This window comes from Setaria viridis, chromosome 2 (assembly GCF_005286985.2).
Source record: "Setaria viridis chromosome 2, Setaria_viridis_v4.0, whole genome shotgun sequence".
NCBI lineage: Eukaryota > Viridiplantae > Streptophyta > Magnoliopsida > Poales > Poaceae > Setaria > Setaria viridis.
The window spans coordinates 15,806,078-15,830,136 of record NC_048264.2 but is presented as its reverse complement, the minus strand read 5'-3'; the positions used below and the strand labels follow the sequence as shown (position 1 = coordinate 15,830,136).

At 45.7% G+C, this 24,059-nt stretch overlaps 1 pseudogene; it reads right to left on the bottom strand.

Moving 5' to 3' along the window:
• Positions 1 to 17,751: 17,751 nt before the first annotated feature.
• On the bottom strand, positions 17,752 to 24,059 carry LOC117843255 (aspartate--tRNA ligase 2, cytoplasmic-like; annotated as a pseudogene).

Sequence of the window (24,059 nt, the reverse complement as noted above, 5' to 3'; positions counted from 1 at the left end):
GTCATGGCAGGGAGAGGAAGAAGACATGGCTTGGCTCGGCGACGGTCGGCGGCGGTGCTCCCTCGGATGGCGGCTCTAGCTCCCTCCCTGGGATGGCCTCCTCTTCCTCTTCTTCTCTTCCCCCTTCTCCTATTCTCCTCCTCTTCTTCTCCTCCTCCCTCTCCTCTTTCCTGTCTCCTCTCTCGGGTGGTGTTGATGGGGAGGAGCCTCGGTGGCTTGGGATGGCATGGAGGGGGCACCGAGAGGTCCTATATATAGCGCCAAGGAGCGGCTAGTGTTTAGCGTGGTGTGGCATTGGTGCTAGGGTTCTGAGGGTGCGGTGCCGACGGGTGAAAGGTCGGGATGCGGTGGTGGTGCGGCGTGAAGCCCATCCGAGGCTACTAGCACGAAAGCGGAGGAACGGGGTAGGTCACGGCATGCGCTCCCATGCGGGAGAGCGTGCCAGCACGAACAACGAGGCACGACTGTCCCATCCGGCGCACACGCCCTGTGCGCGTGCGTGTACGGTCGGAGGAAGAAGATGAACAAGAGCAGCTGACGGGCAGGCCCGGCGCGTCGGCGAGAGAGAAAAGGTGAGGGGCGCGGTGCGGTTAGGCGGGCGGACTGGCTGGCTAGGCCAGAGCGGCCTGCTGGTGTCGGTGTTTTAGACCGGCAACCCGCCTAGGGGTACCCTAGGTGGTCTTTTGTGCGGTAAGGGTCGTCGAGAATCAAGGAATCAATGGTGACGCAGGGAACTCGATTTAGACAGATTCGGGCCGCTAGATCGCGTAATACCCTACGTCCTGTGTGTTGGTTTGTATTGATGTATGCTCTAGTCCTGAGGGATCTGTTTTGAGGAAGGTCCCTGCCCGGCCTTATATACCCGAGAGGGCAGGGTTACAAGTCTGAGTCCTAGTCGGGTACTATTACAGAGTTCTACTCGGAACCAACCCGAGTAGTTTTCCATAAACATACAAGACTAGTCCGAGTAGGATACGCCCATCCTTGTTCTGATCACGTCCGAGTACGTCCCTTAGTGGGCCGTCCAAGGCCTACTCGAGGATCTGGAGAGTAGTCCCGACAAGCCCCCGAGTACTTTGTAGTCGTGCGCCATAGTCTTGGGCGCTGCAGGCACTACCCGAGTAGTTTTGCAGACTGAAGTGCCCGAGTACTGTCGCGTGGCTGGAAGGTACTCTTTTTGCAGCTTCGAGTTGTCTTCGTTTTGAGTAGTTTTTATATGGTAGTGCGATGTCAATCGCACTCCATATGGAGTAGCCCCCGAGCCTTAGGTTGAGTCGAAGACTCAGGCTTAGGGTCAAACCAACTTTTGCCCATTTTACCCTCGGAGATCTTGGAAAAAGAAAAAATTGACCAACGGGTACGGTACCCGCAGCCCCCGAGCACTTAGGCAATTCCTGTCGTTGAAGTGGTCAGCAATCCGTTGAATGTAGTAACCGTTGGATGTTTATTGCGATTAATATGCAATTTTAATCTGTCCGTTGCGCAACTGAACGTGTCGAATCCGGAGCCGGTGGAGATAAAACTGGAAAGCCCCCTTTTCGGTTGCTGTGACACCGCACAGGCATTTAGATCTGTTTCTTTCCTCCTCCTTTGTGCCTTCGCTCGCTGTGTCGCCGCCGCCGGTGCTGCCACCTCCGCCACTGCCGCTTTTTGAGTTAGATCTAAGTGGAAACCTCTTCCCTAAGGTGAGGTTGAATCCATCGAATGCGCTCCAAGAAGATGGGCAAGAAACCAGAGAATCCAAGGCAAGGCTCTGGCGACGAGCAAGGTTAGATCCAAGAAAGGGAAGGAGTTGGTGCTGCCGGCACCGAAGGTGGGGCCGACGAACCAGACAGCTCCGCCGCCGCCTGGGGCAACTTGGCAACATTCAGTGATGAAGCGTGAAACTTACAACGTACTCGGACCTTTTCAGAACAGAAACTACCAGCTGGGGCAGGAGTGCACCCGACTAAAAGAAGCGCTTCGGGTTCATGAAGTCGGGGTGAAATCCTTTGCCGTGGAGCGCGCGGATCACGCCGTTCTGCAGGAGAAACTCGAGATCCGCTATAAATCCTTGAACAAGAAGTATCAAGGTAAGCATTGCGACTGCTTTTGGGTGTGTCCAACTGTAGTTGGCGGTGGCCTGAGTTCTTTTGCTTTGTAGAGCTCAAGAAACAGGAGGCGCCTGCAAGGAACCAAGTCATTGATTGGAGGAACGCTCATGACCGAGTGGCAAATGAAGCCGAACATCTTCGAGCCGCGCTCGCTGAAGCAGAAGCTGCATGCGAGCATCAGCGGGACTGAAAGATGCAGAACGGCGTGATGCTTGCCATGGCCATGGTGGCGTGCAGGGATCATGCCCAGACCTTGGGACGACTTCGTGGCAAACTCCAAGAACTGTCTGGAGCGGCCGAAGATTTGGTGAACGCCATAGCCCCCGTGGAAGGCGCAGGGCCGCAATCGCTAGTAGAGCGACTAAGAGCTGCCCCGAGTAAAGTAGCAGGACTTTGCAGGACTGTTTGCAAACAGGTGCTTGCAGTTGTGAAGTCCTACTACCCGAGGGCAGACTTGGCGGCAACTGGTGATGGCGTGGCTCGCAACTGCACATAGGAGGCCTATGCGCAGTACCTTGAGGAGGCGGAGCCCATTGCAGCCAAGATGTCGGAGTTCGTCTCTTTAGAAGAACTGTGAGCTTTTTGTGTACTCTTGTTCTTGTACCAAGTATGTTGATACTTTTGAATATCAAGATTTTGGAGTTTGGGGTTCGTTTGTCTTGCAAAAAAATGTTGTTGAATCCCGAAATGTTGCAACTCTGCCGTGCCCGACCCTTTGAAGGAGTAGCTCCGCCTCGCCTGACCCCGAGTCCTGGGGTCGGATGCGCCCGACCCTTCGCGGGTGGAACTCCGCCTCGTCCGACCCCGAGTCCTAGGGTCGGAGGCGTCCGACCCCTCGCGGGTGGAACTCCGCCTCGCCCGACCTTAGGTCCCAGGATCGGAGTAGTCGCAGCCCCCATCGTGTAGGTTAAACTTGGCTTGTAATAGTCCCAAGTATCGAGTAGTCGTAATGCTGTTTGAGTACTCGTTTTCTGAGGGACACGGATGTACTGTACTCAGCTGTCCTTTGTTGCCGTACGGGTGTACTGAGCTCTTTCGTCCGTTGCGAAGGCACGGGTGTACTGTGCACCTTTGTCTGTTGCAGCATGAGTGCAGTCACATGGGTGGAGTCAGGAGTCGTCAGACTCATTGATCACGGGTACACAGTAACTCTTGGGCCAGTGGTAGTTGGAGCTTTCGGCTATAAATAGAGCCATCTGGTGAGCGAGCCAACTCAAGCTCTTGAGTAGCAATGGATTGCATGCGATTGCTTCTGTTTGAGTGTAGAGAGCCAGCAAAGAGCGCACCGGTGCTAGAAGATTCCTCGTAGATTGAGGCCACCTTGCCTCCACAGGCTCTTGCGCTCGTAGGGATAGCTGCGTTGCTTGAAGAATCCTTGTAGGAGGGTTCGTCGCCTGCCTCATCTCTTAGCTACTGATCCAGTGGAGTACGCGCTGGAGCTCGCAGCGAGTGATGGGTGATGAGTGCCGCAGTCTTCATCCCGCTCTGAAAGATGGTGGAGGTGCGGCCGTAGAGCAGATAGGCTTCGCAGGGCTAGCAAAAGAGCAGCCTTGGTTCCCTCTAGGCGCGTCTTCCCGGTTTTGACATTGCCGCTATCCTGGTGATGGCGGTAATGGAGTACCTGGACGTGCCTTGGGTAGGACACCAGGGCGTTGCAGCATTTTGCGCAGCTTCCTTGCGTGTAGGCCCCTCCTGCGATCGGCAGACCTGAGTGGCCTTGTGATATAGTAAAAGCCTGAGACTTAAATGCAGCCCGCCAGTAGGCAGTTGCTTGTAGTCTTTGTTGAGCTGAGTCCTTGTACTCGTATGTAACTTGATGTATTCTTGTTTCAATAAAGAAGAGTTTCCTTTGTTGTATTGATAGCCGTCCCGAGTAGTCGCCTGGAAGTGAGTACTCGAGTGCTGCTGCGGGTAATAGCAACAAAGGTGTTCTATATTCCAAGAGTTTGGAACCTGTTCACCTGAGAGCTCTTGGAGTCTGTAAGATCCGGGTCCTGTAACCTTTGATACGATGTAAGGACCTTCCCAGGGTGAATTGAGTTTATGCAATCCTGATGTGTCTTGAATACGCTTAAGGACCATGTCGCCTGAGTTGAAAGATCTTTCCTTGACGTTGCGATCATGATAATGCCTTAAACCATCAAGGTATCTGGTAGATTGCACCAGTGCTGCGCATCTTGCTTCTTCCAAACTGTCGATATCCGTTCGCCGTGTTTCTATGGCAAGCTCTTCGTCATATTGTTCGACGGATGGTGATTGCCACATGATGTCGGCGGGTAGTATGGCTTCTGAGCCATATACCAGGAAGTAAGGTGATAGCCCCGTAGTCTTGCATGGTTGGGTACGTAGGCCCCACAAGGCATTGGATAACTCTTTGAGCCATCGGCCACCTTTGGTGTTGCCGACGTCATGTAGTCATTTTTTCAGAGCATCGAGTATCATGCCATTGGCACGCTCAACTTGACCATTGGCTCGTGGATGAGCGACCGAGACATAGCGGACGTCGATGCCGCTGTTCTCGCAATATTCCCAGAAGTCATGATTGTTGAAGTTTGACTCGAGATCGGTGATAATCCTGTTGGGAAAACCATAATGATGTACGATTTCATCCAAGAAGTCGAGAACTCGGTCTGCCTTTGGGCAAGTGACTGGTTTGACCTCGATCCACTTGGTGAACTTGTCAATTGCCACGAGTACTCTGTTGAATCCTCCTGGTGCAGTTGGTAACAGGCCAATCATGTCGAGCCCCCAGCAGGCAAATGGCCATGTTGGAGGTATTGAGACCAGCTTGTAAGCCGGCACATGTTGCTGTTTTGTGAAGAATTGACAACCTTTACACTTCTGGACTAGTTGCTTGGCGTCGGCTAGAGCCATGGGCCAGTAGAACCCTGCTCTGAAGGCCTTGCCGACTAGTGTCCTCGAAGAGGCGTGGTTGCCGTAGATTCCTCTGTGTATTTCCTCTAGGATTTTGTGGCCATCTTCTCTGGCGACGCACTTCATGAGTACTCCAGATGATGCGCCTTTCCTGTAGAGCTTGTCTCCGACTAGAACGTAATTCTTTACTCGTCGGGAGATTTGCTCGGCTTTAGTCTTGTCGGATGGTAGTTGGTGATCTTTGATGTAGTCGATGAAGGGTGTCCTCCAGTCGACTTCTATCATCATGATCTCTCAAGAAACGTCAGTAGTCAGGACTACTGGCGGTGTAACTTGTTCAGGTATGGACGGCTTGCGTAGCTCGTGTACGAAAATTCCTGCTGGAACTTCTGCACGAGTTGAGCCCAATTTAGATAAGACATCGGTAGCAACGTTGTTGTTGTGGATGATGTGATGGAACTCCAAACCAGAGAATTTGTTTTCCAGTTTACGGACTTCTCTGCAGTAAGCATCCATATGGTCCTTGTTGCGGTCCCACTCATTGTTGACCTGGTTTATGACGACTAAGGAGTCGCCATACACCAGTAACCGTTTGATACCGAGGGAGATCGCTAGGCAAAGGCCGTGTAGCAGTGCTTCGTACTCGGCTTCGTTATTGGATGCTTCCCAAAATATCTGCAACACGTACTTGAGTTGGTCTCCCTTGGGGGAGATGAGTAAGACGCCTACGCCGGCCCCTTCGAGTTTGAGGGATCCGTCGAAGTACATTACCCAGTGCTTTAGTCGTGCGACTGGAGTTGGAACCTGATTTTCGGTCCACTCGGCTATGAAGTCGACCAAAGCCTGAGACTTGATGGCTGTCCTTGGCTTGAAGCTCAAAGTAAGAGCTCCAAGTTCGACTGCCCATTTGGAGATTCTACCCGTGGCATCTCTGTTATGGAGAATTTCGCCAAGCGGGAAGTCGGAGATAACCGTGATGTTATGCTCTTGGAAGTAATGGCGAAGCTTCTGGGAGGTGAGCAGAATAGCATATAGGAGTTTTTGTATCGGTGGATACCGAGTTTTGGAGTCCGAGAGTACTTCGCTGACAAAGTAAACAGGTCGTTGAACCTTGTAGGCGTGGCCCGGTTCAGACCGTTCGACTACCATTTCCGTGCTGACGACATGAGTGGTAGCGGAGATGTATAGGAGCAAGTTCTCGTTCGGCGAGGGAGCGATGAGGACAGGAGGCTTTGACAGAAAGTCTTTGAGTTGTGTCAATGCCTTATCTGCCTCTTCCGTCCATTTGAACTTGTCCTGGCGTTTGAGAAGCTTGAAGAAGGGTAGTCCCCGTTCTCCAAGTCTCGAGATGAATCGGTTGAGAGCGGCCATGCAGCCTATGAGTTTTTGCACATCCTTAATGCTGGCTGGAGCCTGCATGTTTGTGATGGCAGATATCTTCTCCGGGTTGGCCTCAATGCCGCGATGGCTAATGATGAACCCGAGGAGTTTGCCGGAAGGTACTCCGAAGACGCACTTAGTAGGATTGAGTTTCCATCGGAAAGCGATAGACTGGAGAAAGTTTCCTCCAGGTCGGCAATGAGTTCCTCCCGGTGTCTTGTTTTGACGACGACATCGTCAACATAAGCTTCGACATTGCGATGAAGTTGTTTTTCAAAGCACATCTGTATGGCCCTTTGATAAGTTGCTCCTACGTTCTTGAGTCCGAAGGACATTGTTTTGTAGCAGAAAGCTCCAAAGGGCGTGATGAACGTTGTTTTGGCTTGATCTTCCTCTTTGAGGCTTATCTGATGATAGCCGGAGTAGCAATCGAGGAAGCATAGCAGGGCGCACCCAGCGGTGGAGTCGACCACTTGATCGATCCTGGGTAACCCGAAAGGATCTTTCGGGCAGTGTTTGTTGAGGTCGGTGTAGTCGACACACATTCTCCATTCATTGTTTTTCTTGCTAACAAGTACAGGATTGGTGAGCCAGTCAGGATGGAAGACTTCCTTGATGAATCCTGCCGCGAGTAGCTTGGCGAGTTCTTTTTTGATGGCGTCGCGTCTGTCCTGAGCGAAGCGGCGTAGTCATTGCCGTTTTGGAGTAGCTTTGGGATCAACATTAAGGGAATGCTCGATCAGTTCCTTGGGCACACCTGGCATGTCGGCCGGCTTCCAAGAAAAGATATCGTGGTTAGCCCGAAGGAAACTGACGAGCGCGAGTTCCTATTTAGGGTCTAGCCCTGTTCCGATCAGGGCTGTCTTGGAAGGATCTCCAGTCTGGAGGTCGATCGATTTGAAGTCTTGCTCGCTGGCAGGTTTCACCTTTGTGGATCCCGACTTGTTTTCCGGGATCTCGAGTTCAGTTGGGTGGAGTTTCTTTGAAGCTGTGAAGACTTGCTGCATGGGACTAGGAGATTGAGTAGTCGCAGCAATTTCCACGGCTTCGGTGTCACACTCGTAGGATCTCCGGAGATCTCCTCGTAGCGTGAGCTCTCCTTTGGGACCTGGCATCTTGAGTACCAAGTAGACGTAATGTGGTATGGCCATAAACTTGGCTAGTGCCGGCTGTCCGAGTATGGCGTGATAAGAAGTCTCGAAGTCGGCGACCTCGAATCTGATGTACTCGGTGCGGTAATGTTCCTTAGTGCCAAAGGTGACTGGGAGGACAACTTGACCCAATGGTATGGCTGCGTTTCCCGGCACAGTGCCGTAGAAAGGTGAATCCGTTGGAGTAAGCATGTCCGTGACGTCGAGGCACATTTTCCTTAAAGTTTTGGAGAAGATAACATTGAGACCGCTCCTGCCATCGATGAGTACTTTGGTTAACTTTGAACCTGCCACGACTGGATCCAAAACTAGTAGAAAACGGCCGGGTTTTGAGAATTTTATCCATTGATCCTTTGAAGCTAGACCAAATATCGTGAGGCAAAGGGAATAGCATGTACATGATGTTGTGACGGTTCGTCTGATATGATCTTCGTGTGCGTATAGGAGTTGGCACGTCTTGCTAGAGGCTGCTACCGACTATTGGGCTGAGCAGGAGTACTCGGGCCATGTCTATACGTATTCGAACCCATAGGGTCACACACTTAAGGGGCTGGAGGCCCAATTCAGATATGATCCGAGTTGGATTAGGTTTAGAAGTACTAATGGGCCTCGGACCCAGAGGCCCGTTAGAAACCTCTATAAATAGAGGGGTGAGGTGCCCTAGGGTTTCATCCCTTTGGCCGAAACACATCTGCCACGCCTCCCACGCCCTCGCCTGTTGCAACTCGCGGACCTAGCAGTCCGGCTTGCGATGCTTCCTCCCTGCACGTGTGGATACCTTGGAGGTGTTGCACCTACAACACTTCGACGAGCCGCCGACGAGCCACGACGGGCTGACGACGAGCCGCCGACGAGCCACGACGAGCCGACGACGAGCCACGGCACAAGGATGACCTTGCTGCACGTGGATGAGCTGCTGAGGTGCTGCTCGACGTCGACGTGATCGACTACGTGTTCGATGACGCTGATCGACTTCGCTGCCCCAACGTGATTCTACATCTTCCGCACCAGTGGATCGAGTGGTAATCCGGTGATCCATATACGGCAGTTTTCCTAGTTTACCTCGTAGCCCAACAGTGATATCAAAGCCATAGCTGTTTTGTTTTGGATTCAGGATGTGTGCATATGGAGATATGCGAGTTTTCAGATTGATCTATGACCTGTTTTCGTGTTCTTGCTGCAATGGTCATGTAACAACATACTCCTACCGGTCGGATTTCTGCCATCGGAGTTAAGTGATACACGTAATGCCAGTTGCAGTGAGCGAAGATCAATGTGATTGGTCGAATCGAAATCTAAGTTCATACGCGAGGCACATGAGATGTGCAATAGTAGATTGGATTTACTACCGGATCGGAATTTTGCCGTATGCGTGTGCTTTGGTAAAACAACCGTAACTTTTTGGTACAATCTCGGATCGAGCTGAATTTTATATGAAAATTGATCTACAGAAAAAGTTACACATAAAATTCAATGGCTTTGCCATTTTTGGCGAAATTAGATTTCCTAAATTGGGTTTGGAAGATGGAGTTTTGGGCCTCCGAAATTTGTTACGTTAGAACGCCTAACTCTGTTTTCCAGGATGTTTGTATCTTGTGATCAGTATGGCCCTTTGTGTATGTGATGCATGTGTGTAACTCATTCGTGACCTGCGTGTCGCGCGTACGACAACATGGCTGGAGCCATATGTGTTGTCACTTTAATGTATTTAATGGTCTGCGTACCAATCTGTGATGATCCTAGCAACTATGTAATCTTCATTACAAGCTATTAGGTGCAATAGCATGTTCTAGTTCTTGTAGGACTCATCACCAGGAGGATGGCGCACATGGAACATGGAGATGGAGATCACCATGGTGAACAAGTTATATGGAGATGGAGATCACCATAAGAGAGTGGGCCATACTGTGTCACAACTATGTGCATGTTATTCTTTATGTTTTACTTCCTGCATGATGTGATGTTAGAAGTAGAACGATCCCTCACAAAGTTTAAGTTAGTATGGCCTCCCAACTAAAACTTGCATCGTCCCATGTCTTGTACAATTGGTGGTGGGTCTATGAAATTAGGGTGCCACTAGTTTTCCTTGACTAGACGGGTTTGTGTCGGACACTTATACGCATAAGGGTTGGTTTGCTTAACAAGGTTACCTTAACGGTTAAGGACCTTGGGGCATAAAGGTTGGGCGCCGAGACATGGAGATGTCACCCAACAACAGGAGTCATATGTGATATGATTAGCAAGAAGTTGTTTACCGATCTACCTTGTTTGCTAGCGGTGATGCTAAAGCTCACTAGTAGACTTGTTAGTTGTGGATCCTGAATCACTAAGTATCAATAGAGGGATATTGATTTTAGTGGGAGTAGATTCTGTTAAATAGTTTAATATGATTTGCTCTATCATGTATACATTTATCTTAGTGTATTTTGCATTACTTTTGTTGTAGATTAAATGGCACCTAGTAGCACCACACCATTTGCTTTGCGTTCGGTCCTTGAGAAGGACAAGTTGAATGGAACAAACTACTCGGATTGGATCCGTAACCTGAGAAGTGTTCTCAGGGCTAAGAAAAAGGAAGATGTTCTAGACAACCCATTACTAGAAGAACCTGCTAATGATGCACCTGCTACTGTTAAGAATGCTTACAAGAAAGCATGTGATGCTAACCTCGAAGTAAGTTGCCTTATGCTTGCTTGCATGGAACCCGAGCTACAGATGTAGTTCGAAACAAACCATGAGGTGCACGATATGATCGTGGCGCTTAGAGACATGTTCCAAACACAGGCTAGGACTGAAAGGTTCAATGTGTCTAAGGCCTTTGTGGAGAGCAAGCTAGCAGAAGGCGCAGCAGTAGGACCATACGTAATCAAGATGGTTGGTTACACTCAACGGTTGGAGAAGTTGGGCTTCCCACTGGGCCAAGAGTTGGCCACTGATTTCATTCTTTCATCTCTTCCATCTAGCTATGGGAACTTCATCTCGAACTACCATATGCATGGGATGGAGAAAGGTCTGAATGAACTGTGTGGCATGCTTAAAACAGCAGAGGCTGACATTAAGAAAAGTGCTAGTAGCAGCCATGTGATGGCTATACAGAACAAGCCTAGCTTTAAGAAGAAGGGCAATTCTTGGAAGAAGAAGGGCAAGGCTGGAATGTCTGAGCCAAACCCAGCGCCCAAGGTTAAAGCTGGACCTGGACCTGCTCCAGACAAAGAGTACTTTTATTGTCACGAACTTGGTCACTGGAAGAGAAATTGCAAGCAGTACCTAGCTTCGTTGAAGAATGACGGAAGTAAGAGTACTTCCACCTCAGGTACGCTTGTTATTAATGTTATAGACAACATATTTCTCGTTGATACTATTATTAATTCTTGGGTATTTGATACCGGATCGGTTGCTCATATTTGCAATTCGATGCAGGGAATGATAAGAAGTAGAAGTGTGGAAAGAGGAGAAGTTGATTTCCGCGTGGGCGAGTTGCTGCGTTGACCGTCGGGATGATGCAACTCCACCTCCTGTCAGGATTTATTATGGAGTTGAATAATTGTTATTTCGTTCCTAGTTTAAGTCAAAACATTATGTCTCCTTCATGCTTGATGAAGGATGGTTATTCATTTGCGAGTGAAAACAATGGTTGTGTGATCTCTAAGAATGATATGTTTATAGCTTTTGCACCCATTGTGAATGGATTGTTTGTTTTAAATCTTGATGATTCACCTGTCTGTAACATAAGTGCTAAAAGGCCTCGACCTAATGATTCGAGTCCTACCTACTCGTGGCATTGTCGTTTGGGTCATATAAGTGCAAAGCGCATGAAGAAGCTCCATTCTGATGGAGTTCTAACTTTGTTTGATTTTGAATCATACGAGACATGTGAGGCTTGCTTGCTAGGCAAGATGACCAAGATGCCTTTCACAGGTTTTCCTGAGAGAGCAGTACACTTGTTGGAACTCATACATAGCGATGTATGCGGACCAATGAGCACGACGGCTAGAGGAGGATTCCAATACTTCATAAGTTTCACTGATGATTTTAGTAGATATGGCTATGTCTACTTGATGAGGCACAAGTCTGAAACCTTTGAAAAGTTCAAGGAATTTCAGAATCAAGTTGAAAATAAGCGTGGCAAGAAAATTAAGGCCTTACGATCTAATCGCGGAGGCGAGTATTTAAGTCACGAGTTTAGCAATCATCTAAAGAGTTGTGGAATTGTTCCACAACTTACGCCACCTGGAACATCTCAGAGAAATGGTGTATCCGAGCGACGTAATCGAACTTTGTTGGACATGGTTCGATCAATGATGAGCCAGTCGGACCTACCGTTATCATTTTGGGGATACTCTGTAGGAACAGCAGCTTTCACACTTAATAGGGTACCGTCTAAATCCGTAGTTAAGATACCATATGAGATGTGGACTGGAAAGACTCCCAGTTTGTCTTTTCTAAAGATTTGGGTTTGTGAAGTGTTTGTCAAGCGACTTCAGTCGGACAAGATCACACCCAAGTTAGATAAGTGCATTTTCATGGGATATCCAAAGGAAACTTTAGGATATTATTTCTACAACCGGTCAGAGGGCAAAGTGTTTGTCGCTCGAAACGGGGTTTTCCTAGAGAAAGAGTTTCTCGAGAGACAATGCATCTTGAAGAAGTTCGAGATGAGCCGATCGGGCAAGAATCAACAAGTGATGCTAACGTAACAGAACAAGTTGAGACACCCATGGCAAGAGAAGCACCGCCACAACCACGAAGGTCGGCAAGGCTCCGCGAAATGTGGGAAATATTATTGTTGGACAATGATTAGCCTGCGACATATGCAGAAGCAATGATGGACCCAAACTCCGAAAAATGGCAGAGTGCCATGCAATCCAAAATAGAGTCCGTGTGAGACAATCAAGTTTGGAACTTGGTTGACACGCCTGATGGTGTTAAAGCCATAGAGTGCAAGTGGATCTATAAGAAGAAAAAGGACATGGATGGAAATATTCACATCTATAAAGCACGACTTGTCACAAAAGGTTTTCGACAAGTTCAAAGAGTTGACTATGATGAGATCTTCTCGCCCGTAGTGACGCTTAAGTCCATTCGGATTATTCTAGCTATAGCTACATATTTCGATTATGAGATATGGCAGATGGATGTCAAGATAGCTTTCCTGAATGGAAACCTAACTGAGGACGTGTATATGATACAGCTCGAGGGTTTTATTGATCCGAAAAATGCTAGAAAAGTGTGCAAGCTTCAGAGATCCATTTATGGATTGAAGCAAGCATCTAGGAGTTGGAACATTCGTTTTGATGAAGTAGTCAAAGGGTTTGATTTCACCAAGAATGAAGAAGAGTCTTGTGTTTATAAGAAGGTTAGTGGAGCTCTGTAGTATTTCTAATCTTATATGTGGATGACATATTGCTGATTGGAAATAACATTCCTATGCTTGAGTCCGTAAAGACTTCACTGAAAAATAGTTTTTCGATGAAGGACTTAGGGGAAGCGGCATATATTCTAGGCATTAAGATCTATAGAGATAGATCAAGAAGGCTTATAGGATTAAGCCAAGATACTTACATTGATAAAGTGTTGAAGCGGTTCAGCATGAAAGAGGCGAAGAAAGGGTTCTTGCCTATGTCACATGGCATACATCTCAGCAAGACTCAGTGTCCTTCGACTGCTGATGAGCGGGATCGCATGAGTAGAGTGCCATATGCCTCGGCTATTGGATCTATCATGTATGCAATGATAAGTACTCGCCTAGATGTTTCATATGCGCTAAGTATGACAAGCAGACACCAGTCTGATCCGGGTGAGAGTCACTGGACAGTGGTGAAAAACATTCTTAAGTACTTAAGAAGGACTAAAGATATGTTCCTCGTCTATGGAGGTGAGGAGGAGCTCGTTGTAACATGTTACACCGATGCTAGTTTCCAAACTGACAGAGATGATTCAAAGTCACACTTAGGATTTGTGTTCACGCTAAATGGTGGTGCTGTTAGTTGGAAGAGTTCCAAGCCGGAGACGGTGGCTGATTCTACGACAGAAGCCGAGTACATCGTGGCTTCAAAAGCCGCGAAGGAGGGTGTTTGGATAAGGAATTTCCTTATTGAGCTTGGTGTGTTTCCAAATGTGTCTAGCCCATTGAATCTCTACTGTGATAATAATGGGGTAATTGTGCAAGCAAAGGAGCCAAGGAATCACCAGAAGAACAAACACGTTATGCGGTGATTTCATCTCATTAGAGACTTCGTTAATCGGGGTGAGATCAAGATATGCAAAATACAGACAGATTTGAATATTTCTGATTCGTTGACAAAGCCTCTCCCGCAGTCTAAGCATGATGCGCACATAAGAGCTATGGGTATTAGATATATTCTAGATTGACTCTAGTGCAAGTGGGAAACTGTTGGAGGTACGCCCTAGAGGCAATCATATAGATGATGATATTCCATTTGTATCCATGATTTATATTGTGTTCATTGAATATCCATTAAAGGCTACTTGAATTGATCTGCAATTATGTGAATTGTATGTGGAACTCTTTACTTGTATGGTTATTCTAAAGTTGTCCCTAGTCGGAGTTCATGTGAGGACACACGTGAATATTAGACTAGCACATGTATCAGTTGATGACTATGTTTCACAAGTCATGGACATGGAGATATCAAACTAATAATGTGGGCATATGTGGAGACATGTGCTAGGACTGACCCAACACGAGAAGTAGTTCTCTCTTTACACAACATGTATGCTTTGTCCTTAGACCTGAGATTGTTGCATGTACTTAAGATGTGGATCGACTTACTTAGGGGCCATCAAACGCTACACCGTGACAGGGTAGTTAAAAAGGTAGCTTTCGGGTTTGTCAAGAAGCATGCTGTGAGAAATGGTCAATCAAGATGGGATTTGCTCATCTCTGATTGAGAGTGATATCTTTGGGCCCCTCGAGTGATCGGATCCAAAAATGCATGGCCATGCTACGTACGGTTAAGAGTTAACCTACAAAGGGATTCCGAATCACAACATTGAGAAAGAGCAGTCGGCTTGAAGCTAGACCAAATATCGTGAGGCAAAAGGAATAGCATGTACATGATGTTGTGACGGTTTGTCTGATATGATCTTCGTGTGCGTATAGGAGTTGGCACGTCTTGCTAGAGGCCGCTACCGACTATTGGGCCCAGTAGGAGTACTCGGGCCATATCTATATGTATTCAAACCCATAGGGTCACACACTTAAGGGGTTGGAAGCCCAATTCGGATATGATCCAAGTTGGATCAGGTTTAGAAGTACTAATGGGCCTCGAACCCAGAGGCCCGTCAGGAACCTCTATAAATAGAGGGGTGGGGCGCCCTAGGGTTTCATCCCTTTGGCCGAAACACATCTGCCGCACCTGTTGCAACTTGCGGACCTGCACGTGTGGATACCTTGGAGGTGTTGCACTTGCAACACTTCGACGAGCCGCCGATGAGCCACGACGAGCCGCGACACGAGGACGACCTTGCTACAAGTGGACGAGCTGCTGAGGTGCTGCTCGACGTTGACGTGATCGACTACGTGTTCGACTACGCTGATCGATTTCGCTGCCCCGACGTGATTCTACATCTTCCGCATCAGTGCGTCGAGTGGTAATCCCATTATCCATATACGGCAGTTTTCCTGATTTATGCGGTAGAAAATTTTTGATTTGCACTAGTGTAGCCTACCTCGTAGCCCAACATAGATATCCATCTATGAAAACTATAAGCACTTCAATATGTTGCACTACTGAACTCAGCTAAGTTTGCCAATTTCATAGTGAGATTTTTCCAAGAGTTATATTATTAAAACATTAGTAACTATGTCAATGCAGTTCATAAGTAGAACTGAGCTGGCAAGGGGATGCTCGTTTTCAATGATGAAGGCATGGGCAACCAGAACTGAATGGAAAAAGACAAGGAAAGAAGAATTCATCAAGTGTTCAATAAAAGTCTGCAGAAAAAGAACCATCCCCAAACATAATAATAACCATTGAAGATTTATAATACGAATGAACATTTGTTTGGTAGAAAAAAGAGATGGAAAAAACCGCAACTAAATTGTATCCCCAAACATATAAGTAGCATTTTCATGTACGAAAATGTAAAATCTCACAAGTATAAATTGTGCTATGGATTTATGCTAGCTAGCAGTGATGAACCAAAAATAAAAGTAGAAAAACGAATGAAGTACAAGTTACAATTTAATGTACCAAACTATTATGCTATAGGATATAAAGTGCAGAAATCTATGGTCATGGATGAATCCATAGGCGAAGCAGTGGTATAATAACCTGTAGGAGAAGTGCGCAATGTGTAAATACTAAAACGGATGTGACGTAGGAGGAGGAGGCGGGGGCATTAGCAACAGTGTCGGAGGGGGTCAGCACGTCGAAGGAGAAGGTGGCGGTGGCGGATTCGGAGGAGGATGTAGTGGCGGGCAGGGGACAGAGGAGGAGGTGGTGGCAGGGGGCCGAGGAGGAATGAGCGTCGGAAGATGGGGATAGAGCTTGGGGAGGGCAGTGTCGAGGTGGGGGAGGAGGAGGGTGGCAGGAGGCAGAGGAGATGGTGGCGGCAGGGGAGCGGATGAGGTGGTGGCAGCAGTGGGCGCGGAGGAGGAGGCAGCGGGGGAGTCAAGGAGAGGCGCGGTGGCGGGGAGTAGAGGCGTCAAGTAGAGGTGCGGCGGCGGCGGGGAGCGGAGGGAGAGACAGGTAAGAATAAGGTAGAGAGAGAAGAGGTGTGAGGTGTATAGTAGTTGTATAGGTACAGTATTTGCAAAATGAAATAGAGAGAGAAGAGAGAGAAGGATATGACTTGACAGGAGGATGGATGACATATAGGTAAAAAACCGCATTGTTATCTAAACATTCCTTGTTATCCTATTTTCTCACACGGATTGCTCAAAGAATTTTCCCTTACTATCTGTAAGAGCATCCGTAGTAGTGATCCGGCTCATGTCAAAAAAACCGGCCACGTAAGAAACGAGTCCATATTCTCCAGTTGTCACGAACCATCACCACACCAGCTGCTCGCGCGACAGTCAGGAAGTGGTTGGTCATTTACTGTACATGTATATTACTCATCCATCCTAAATTGTAAGTCATTCCAAGAATCTTGGAGAGTCAAAGTGTCTCAAGTTTGACCAAATTTATATGATAATATAATAACATTTATGATGTCATCTAAGTATCGTTAGATTCTTCATCAATTATATTTTCATAGTATACCTATTTGATATCATAATCTTTATAATTTTCTCTATAATGTTGGCCAAACTTGAGATGCTTTGACTCTCCAAGATTCTTGGAATGACTTACAATTTAGGATGGAGGGAGTATTTTATTATCCATGCATCGATTCGTTTCCTTGAGCCGATTCATTCATCCGTGCAAAGATTCGCTGTCCTCCAGTGGAAATGAATGGATTCATTCTCTACCAACTTGACCAATGCACCGCTTTCAAAAGGCCACCAGAGAAGCTCTAATAAGGTCTGTCCAAACCTCTGCTACCGAGGTTTACCCCTCGACACGAACAAAATAAGAATTTGTTGGATTATGAACCAAATAAGAATTTGTTGAATTATTGTTAATGTCTAAGCTATGCTGATACATCGGATCCTTGCATGGTAAAATTATTTTGCGACACATTCTAAAATAAGATAAGCAAAGTGGTGAAAGAATAAACAAAATGAAACGGCTGAGCCAATTTAAAAATGCAACATAGAAAAGAAAATGAATAAAAATAAAGCGGATGAGCTAATTTAAAACGTCAAGAAAGAAAGATGAAAATTTTCAGAAACTTTACTAGCCTAGCTTAGTACTACGTTTTGAATCACTGAACCGAAAATGCTACTATTTCGTTCTATACTCGCATATTGTCCCGGGCTCCACATGTTTATGTAACTATTAGCAATTTCAATGTCATGATCAAAGCTCCATTAGAAGAAGCAGAGTTGCTCGACATGGTTGATAACATCCAGGTGTAACGATTGCGAGGGTTCTGGTCAAAGCTCGATCAGAAGCCCTGAATTCGCCAACTTGGCACTCCATGAAACAAAGCTATCAACACCCCTCGGGTGATCAGGTCAGTCCTCATATCAAACACGCATACACACACACACACCATCCAACAACGGCGCTGCCGAAGCAGCCCAGCTTATCGAAAGGAATCGTCAACCGAAGTATCTGCACCGGGCGTACATGAATGAAGTGAGAAAGAACCGAAATTAGAACGTTAATCGAAGAGGTATGTATTGTTCAATGTCTTTAATCGAACTAGTAAAAATAAGTAGCTTTGTGCAACAGACCTAGTGCCAAAACAATGAACCTATCTATTGCTTCAACAGCTGACAGAAGGCTGGCCAAGATGGAATTTACAACGGAATTATCCTCAGCTATGGAAAAATGAAAATTATGGGACAAGCCTTTGTGGGTCACGAGGGAACATCGACGTTTTCCTGATGTTGTTTAGGGCGCAGAACAGCATCACGACTCTCTCCAAGCCCACCCCAAAGCCACCATGAGGAGGTGCGCCATAACTATAATGATAAAGATATCTTGAAATCAGTAGCAGGCAAACAGATGTTGAAACTAACTGGTGCAATGTTGAACACAGAAAGATAATAGAGATTGCAACATGGAAGATTGTGGAACATACCTGAATGACTCGATATATGCCGAGATAGTACTGACGTCAATTCCACACTCTGATCCACGTTTTGCCAGCAGCTCAGGTGTATGTATTCTTTGTGCTCCAGAAATTATCTCTTCACCTATATAACATCAGTAAATTTGAATCAGCTCTTTATTTTAACACTGATAAGCTCAACTTCAAAAAGAACAGCACAGTTTGCTTTAGTCAGTAGCTAGAAAGCTTAGAACGCAGGTTCCCAAAACACAACTTATTTACAACTTTCACAGGTGTATATTAGTGCTGCTAATACTGAATGGGCCATCGGGGGGGAAGAAACGAACTCGTAAAGCTCAAATTGATTTCCCATTAGGCAAGCAGAAAATATAAGAATAAGGCCGCCACAACAGTTAAGTTCACTGAATTAAACCTAATGGCTTATTTTTGATCAAGGGCAGTCTTAGGGTTTATGATGCAGTGTAAAACACTAAGATAACCAAATCATAATGGTTAAATACAATGACCAGCTGACATACAAGATGTTAGTTGTTTCTTAAAATGATATTCTTTATGCAGCTAGCATTTCTTTATGAACATCATGAAAAATGATGTCATTCTTTATGCAGCTAGCATTTCTTAAATCTTAGTCACTGCTGGACAGCAGACAAATTAACCAAAAGAGGACTGCCTCATCCTTCTGGATGCCCTCTTCGTGAGCAAGCCAATGAAGCAATACAACATCATTTGGTTTCTTGTGTGGTTCTCCAAGTTTGTTCATCATCAAGGGTTGGGGCTGCAGGCTGTCTCCAGAGCCAGATACATGGCACTTCTCAAGTTGGTGGTGCAAGCCTCTAAAACAAGTAGACAAGCAGCTCAAGGGATTCAATTTGCTGGTCATCCTGGTTGCTAGGGAAATTTGGAAGCAGCAGCAATTGTGCATTCAATGGAGCCAATTCTGATGTGGCTTCAGTTACAAAGGCAGTGTTTGTTCAGGCCACATTGTGGAGTACCGCTGGAGATAAAGGCCTCCTTGGACTGGTTGCTGTTCGATTCAGACTTCCATGGTTGTTATGTGATTTTTTTAGAGCTTTAGTGCTTTGCTGTAGGTTCTTTTGGTAGTGTAGTGCGGGGTTGTTTTGTGCTTTGTTTGCTCTTCTTCTTTAAATTAATTTAAAGATACACAGCTCCTATGTATGTTCGAGAAAAAAAGGAGATTTTATTATGGGCACAGATATGGCCTACAAGAAACAACTGGCTATTAATATCTGTCACAATAGTATCATGAAAATCCTGACGATTAATCTGATTATTCCGTTCACCTAGCAAGCTATATAATTCCTCATATTAGAAGTCAGTTTGAATAATGTTTACCATATATCAAACAACACAAATTTGACAACAGGTAACAGAATCTCTTTTTTGTCCACATTGCAAGACTAAGCAAGGGCAAACGGATTGGGCATCCATTTCTGCACAATGGAACACTATTTCTATAGTGCTAAAACATAAATAGTATGCTCGAAGGAGACCAAATGGAAAGCCCTGCGAGCTGAAAACGTGCATAGTGATAAGGAACTTATTTCTTGGTAAACAAAAAATATAAGTACAGTGTCTGTGCATAATTAAATTTTGGACTGTCAACTCCACATTGTAAGGTTGTACATCTGAAATAGAGGGACATTAAAGTGTGAAAATGAGATATTTTTTTTCTTCACTGTTTGCAATAGAAAACAAAATTGCTCATGGACAATTAATCAGATATAAATAACATTAAAGGCGCATAATTCGAATAAGAAATACCTCACACCTAAAACTGGTGATCAGAAAGTCAAATAACTAATCCTCAAATGTATTAAAAAATAATCAAGATACCTAAATAGAACAAGAAAACACAAAGACCGCATTTTCAAGTATGAATCAAAATTAGACGGCAAATAATTTCAGTCTGCATCTAAACTCTAAAGCCAGTCTAGAAGAAAAGGGTTCCCTCTAGTAAACTTTTTATTTGACTTGATGATAACTTCATTTTTGTTATGACTCAATGATAACTTGCATTAAATCTTACCTCGGATGAACACATCAAAAGAATTGTTGTAAGCTGATTGCCATAACACGGCATGACGTAGAACGGACGTACAGCCAAAGGATAACAATATAGAATGAAAAAATCTGTGTCATACCTACAAACATCACCGGAAATTAAGCTTCAAATTTATAAAGTAGTTAAAAGTAATAGAGTTGTAGAGTCTACGTACTTTTCCCTGACAAGTCGACCAACATTTTTCTCAACTTTAGTGTTGAGGTCACCCATATGCTCAATTTTTGTGCCAGCTTCCTGCCAATTAAATGAATTGTAATGAAGTCATTTTTATCGACGCTAAAGTTGACAGCAGGTTGCTACTGAATAATTTCATTGCAATCTATTATATGCTAAACCAAGCATGATAAAAATAATACTGCAATTTATACCAGCATATAAGGACTTGAAAAAAATTAAATGTGATTGCTTGACCAAATATCATAAGTGTTCAAGTAATCAAGATGGAGATAAAACAGAAGCAAGTTTGTACCTTTAACATTTGAATTCCTTCCTTGTAAGTAAGCTTCAAGGTTTTCTCTAAATACTACATGAATAATTCACACAATTTAAGTCAGTTATTAGAGCTAAAAAGGGCACAGATAGTAACATACAGTGGGAAACATAGAACAAACAATAATATTTACCTTCAAAGGTTCAAATGGATACTGCCCATTTATTGTCTCAAGTTTCTTCTTGCAGTTTGTGGTCAAGTGTTTAAATATTGACACAAATAAGCCATCTATAATATCACAAACCTGTATAAAGAAATCCACATTTAATCATCATTACTTAAGTAAATGAAACAAATCATCATTACTTAAGTAAATGAAACAAAATCATTCCACCCTTACCTCAAAATAATGCTCCTTAATCTCCATTTCAGCATCGAGACCAACAAACTCACAAAGATGCTTGTGTGTTTCGGAGTTTTTAGCTCTAAATATAGGACCAACCTTGAATACACACTCAAACCCACCACATATAGCCATTTGCTTGTAAAGTTGAGGAGATTGTGCCAACAAGCAAGATGTCCATTGTACAACAACTTGAACACAGCTGCACCCCCTTCACTAGATCTCGCAATCAATTTTGGGGTATGGATCCCAACGAAGTCCTTTGATAGCAAAAATTCCCTAAATTTGTGCAAAATACCCAGGAAAAGATATATTTACAAGTCAACACTTTTAACATGCTGAAGAAATACATTATCAAATCATGGCACCTTGACAAATTGCCTACTTAAGATAGAATCATGGCGATATAAGTGAAACGACATAATATTCTTAAAAAATTGTGAGAATTGCAAGACACCAGTAACAGGGTGAATCCGCCTGAAGTCTCATTGTCTTTGATGAAATCTGGTTTGCAGCATCTCTAAACAAGAGCCACAGCTTAAGAAAAATTCAAGTAGGTACAAAGACACAAAAACATTTCATTAAACATTATATACTATATGCTGTAAGTACGAAAGTTCAGCAGACTCGTGTTTATTTAATACTAATACATAATTAGGTCATATAGCGTGCTACCTGACACATATCCATCCATCAAAATCAACAATTAGTAGAACAATACCAAGAAGTTACATTTTCAACTTGGCAATTTGATAAGATAAACCGTCTGGTAGCATCATTTTTAACCCATTGCAAAAATACATACTATATATGACACATCAATCTTCCTCACATTCCAGTTCAAAATACCTCTCCATTTTCTACTTCATCACATTCTAGCAAATAAACTTAATTTTCATCTCCAAAGCATAAATCAAAGCGTAACAAGAGGATGAAGTAGCAAACCTTCACAACACTTGTGTTGGCTGAGTGAAATTCCCACAAAAATGAGGGAAAAAAATTCGAGCAGCACCTCCCTTGCTTCGGCACCACCGGAGAGTGGTGAAGCTCAGCTCTCTATCTATGTGGTGGACTGGCTCAGGCTGGAGGAGGAAGAAAGGCCTCTGTCTTGGTATATAATGGGAATGAGTTTTTATCCCGGTTAAAAACTCCAACCGAGATAAAAAGGAACATCTTTTATCCTAGTTGAAAATTTACTCCCGGTTGGAGGCTCCAACCGGGACAAAAGGGTGGTCCTTTTATCCCGGTTGGAATTACCAACCGGGAGTAAACTATTTGTCCCGGTTACCAACCAGGACAAAAGGGTCACCCCACCGACGCCCCGGAACTGGCTGTTGCAACCGGGACTAAAGGGCCTTTAATCCCGGTTGCAAATACCAACCGGGAGTAAATCTACCCTCCATTTTTACTTACCGTGGCACACCCCTTTTGTCCCGGGCCAACTTTAAACCGGGATAAAAGGGGGCGCATCGAAAGTCAGTTCTCTACTAGTGTGAATCCGGAGTACCGCTTGATTTGAGGGTGTGCGCAGATCAATAGTTCTGTAATTCAAGCGAGTATCCTGGCCAACACACGCGAGCTTCTCTCCAGCCTGCGATCACAGCAACAGTCAGCCTACTGAACAGCAATATGGAGCACAAAGTTGGTTTCCAGCGAAAAGGGTGCCGGCAAAGCACGTAATTTGCATCGGGCATACTTGTTCGGCCTTTTCCAATTCTGCTTCACTCCGTGCAGCATCCTCGAGGTTAATTGGAAGGGTCTGGATCGCCCTATTGATGCAATAGATCTTCCCGACTTGAATTTCCACCTGCAAGATGCATCCAGAAGGACCACAGAAACAATCCATCCACTCTATGTCGAAACTGGATAAATCAAACAAACCACAATGATGAATCCGTGTAATCGTTTGCATGATGAATTAAGCCACAGGAGCAAACCTAATTTATCTATGGTGGTACTAACAGCGAGCAAGCATGCATGTATATATAAATCACACAACCATCCGACAATACTCAATCACCATTCTAAGGTGTTACCAGACTATCGATACGAAGACCATATTGACACAAATTAGGATCACAAGAAACGATCGTAGTGACACAAAACGATTCCATGCTAATTACCTGCTGCGTGGTGGCCTTGAGTGACTGCTTGGGCAGTGAGACAACGCCCTCGACGTCGACGATCGACTCCTTGCTGAGCACGGTGGCGAACTTCACCATCTGCGTGCTGACGCCCGCCTCCGCGCTGGCGACGAGCACGCACTGCACGGTGCTCATGCTATGTCGCAGCACGACGAAGGCCATCTTCTTGCTGACAGGGCGGATCGCCTGCGCGGCCCCGCGGACGAGCACAGCGCGCCCCGCGGCGCCCTCGTCGAGATCGCCGACCTTGGTCCAGGAGCGACCGGAGACGGCCTTGGATTGGATCTCCTCGATGGGTACATCGCCGTAGTGGGAAGCGAAGGGGTCCTCCTTGGCGGTGGTGCCGTCTGCTGCTGCTGCTGGCGCTGCGCCGCCTTCTCAGCCTTCTCGGCCTTTCTGGCGTCCTTCTGCTGCTTCTTACTGAGGGTGGCGGCGGCGGAGAGGTCGGCCGCGAGATCATCGGCCGAAGCGCTGGACGAAGGTGGAGGCTCCGACGACATTGTGGCAAGTGGTGACGGCGGGAAGGTTTTAGGGACCGGTGGCGGTGGCATAGGCCTGATCGATCCCAACCCTGCTTCAGCCCTCTCATCAACCCTTGTATTTATTACTAGTGCTTCATCCAATTTAATCCTTTAAAAAACAGCGCATTGATCCAGCCATGATCCTATATTTGCCCACGGGCCAATAGGATTTACACTGAAGCATAACGATCCATGGACTCTCATTAGTACAAACTAGCAAGCGAAGAGAAGTATCCACAAGTTGCTAATAGAACAAGACAAGCATGTAGCCGGCAGTGGAACAAGCAAGCATAGGCCTGCTACCGGTTACCAAACCACCACACAGATCAC